The sequence below is a fragment of the Rhipicephalus microplus genome, chromosome 3, assembly GCF_043290135.1.
Source record: "Rhipicephalus microplus isolate Deutch F79 chromosome 3, USDA_Rmic, whole genome shotgun sequence".
Taxonomy (NCBI): Eukaryota; Metazoa; Arthropoda; class Arachnida; order Ixodida; family Ixodidae; genus Rhipicephalus; species Rhipicephalus microplus.
This window is the reverse complement of record NC_134702.1, coordinates 201,242,472-201,245,286: the sequence shown is the minus strand read 5'-3', so window position 1 is coordinate 201,245,286 and position 2,815 is coordinate 201,242,472. Positions and strand designations below refer to the sequence as shown.

Here is a 2,815-nt window from a genome sequence, read left to right as displayed (position 1 = left end):
AAATCAAGAACACGCTTTTGTTTGGATTCATGTATGTGTTTCATGTTTGAATTCATGTATCTGTGTATTCATGTTTGGAATTCATGTATCTACGGACATCGCTTTCACAGGTGCGTCAAGCAATGCGCTCGCGTTGAGTATCGGGTCTCGCAACATATATCGAAATTCGCTCGCCCTATGATACCACCACCGCGGTTGTGTGTTTTCATGTGTACTTGCTCACTCAACACGTTGTCCGGCTTCATGTTTATCTCGCAAAACTTTTGAAGCTTTAATTGACCGTAATTATTGAGGTTAAGTGCAGTTGAGGCTTGGTGCGGAAATTACAATTGCTGTCAGATTCTGTCATCGTGCAGAATTGAGACGGTGTGGTCACGCTCCTAACTACCAGTTTAGATAGCCATCTCATATGTTGATTTTACTTGCCGATTACCGATTTGTGGACATGACATGCGAGACCATCGTCGACTTATCGAGGTGAAGGCTGTTACATTGGCTCAGAAGGCTATAGCTTCAATTTTTTTTTGAGGGGGAGGGGGCACCATCTTGAAACGGTCATTTTTCTCTCTGCATGGGGAAACATTTTTTGGGTAGACCGCAGGGGAGTGTGGGTGATTTTAAATGGAAAGAAAAGAAAAGTCAGGCCCGCAGCTGTCTCTCAGGGGTAGGACACCTCAACAGTAGCTCACAAGGGGGGGGGGGCGGTAAAGGAGGTATAAAATGATAGGATTAAAAGGTAAATAGAAAGAGAGAGGAAGGAGAGAGCGAGGCGCAGGGACAGCGAACGACGGAAGTAAGGAGGAGATAGAAAAGGTTGACACGGTCGCAGGAGTCCGAGGACGGGGCACCACTCGGTGAGAGCTCTTGTCGGCGTCAGGAGATGGCGTAGGGTGAGCCCAGTCGGTCAGAGCTGCGCTGTCGTTGGAGATCGCGGAAGCACAACCAGCGAGCGAGTCGAAGACCGCAGGCACGGTGAGCCATCCCCTGCGCCATTGCATGGGCCACGTTGGTGAGTTCGCTATAGAAAGAGTTCAGTTCGATTTTCTGCAGTGTGTGTTGAAATCGTTGCTATCAGCGGTGCTCCCACGTGAAGCTCCCATTAGCGTTTGTGACGCGGCGGTAGAACACTCCTCCAGCATTTCACACTAATCGGGATATACGACTACATGATCCCTGGCGACTGTTCAGAAGAAACTTGTACATATGATGCCAGTAAATGGAAGATATCTCATTATTCCCGAAATGATTGCGCGCGTGGCAGTATTATTTTGTTTATTTCACGAATATGTTAAGTGAGTGCTTATGACAGTTATATTCATGTAACATCTCCTGCTGGATAAGGCGCAGTTCTGTGGAATCATTTAGATTATTCCCACATGCAGGCGAAACTTGCACGGTAAAGCGCATTGTATTCAGTGAATTGAAAACGTCCCAATTCAATTTCTGAGATCTGTGTGTTTCAATCACAGTTGGTGTAGCGCTGTTATGACACAAACGGAAACGAAAATTGACTGGCCACTCGTAGGGATTGAACCTACAACCTTCGTAAAACACAGCCGATGTCACGCAACTTGGCTACAGAAGTTGCTGTTTTCCCATACGCTTTATGGGGTATTCCTTTGTGTGTAATCTTGAAAGCGTACACACACACACACACACACACACACACACACACACACATGTCGTGAACACAGGTATGTCGACGATAGACCACAGCGCGACGTCCTTTAGATACACATGACGATAAGCTCATTATTCCGAATTGTGTGGCAACCTTTGAGGGCGGGGATACATTCCTATCACAGAACGGAGCACATAATAAGCATGGTGACGCTTAATACTTCAAGAGCATAGTTGGTTAATTCTAATGAATAATTACCAATTAACAAATGCGCAAATCTAGAGACAGACATGCGGTACACGGCCACTGAGTGTCCTTTCATCTGTGGAGCCTTTTTCCCAATTCACGCACTCACTATTGTTATTAGTATTATTATTACTATGCAACTTCCGTGATATAAACGAAAGCGAATAATAATAACAATAATAATAATCAGAAGCACTGCAACAATTCACGAGCAAAAAAATGTGGAACGCTTCACGATTTTGCGTGTCATCCTTGCGCAGGGGCCATGCTAATCTTCTCTGTATCGTTCCAATTTTACTATATGTACTTTGGAAGTACAACAGCACTGTTTGCGTTCAACTATATATAGCCACAACTTTGACGTCACGTATGGCATGACAAGGGGCTTTAAAGACTTAACGTTTCTGATGAGATCACTGAAAATAACACGAGTTAAATAAAATAACTCGCCGCAAAAAGCGTCAAAGCAAATACCTCTTATACGAGTTTTGCCTATGTCTATTTGAAAACACTTAAATCTTTAATATTTGTTGGAAAACCACAAGTTTACGAGGATGAACGCTCTTATGCGAATGGATTCGCCCTCTGTCGGACAACAAAGCAGTTGAAATGGCAGTTGACTCCTGGCGGCAGAAATAAAGTAATGCAAGCCGTACTCATATATGGCCTTCGAGATTTGTTCGGGTGCAAAGTTGACAATACTTTAACAGTTTTACATAGATGACGGGAGCGTGCAATATTGCTTGCAGATTGTTGTTGAAAATAGTTTGTAAAGGGTATTTTACAGGTGCTATAATAATAGGCTGCATTATGTTAGACGAAATCACGATTTTATTGATTACGCTACGCACGAAGCTTTTTTATTACTTCAGTAATCATAACAAATCGCCGTGTGGCGTCGCGCAGTATGTTGTGGACGTCGATTTATTCAGCCTTCGGCGGCGCTCG

General features: G+C 44.0%; 1 non-coding gene across 1 annotated transcript; it reads right to left on the bottom strand.

The window, feature by feature from the left end:
• Positions 1-2,082: 2,082 nt before the first annotated feature.
• LOC142804320 (U6 spliceosomal RNA) lies at positions 2,083-2,185 on the bottom strand. Its single transcript, XR_012894589.1, has one exon. It is a non-coding gene; the product is annotated as a U6 spliceosomal RNA (small nuclear RNA).
• Positions 2,186-2,815: the final 630 nt, after the last annotated feature.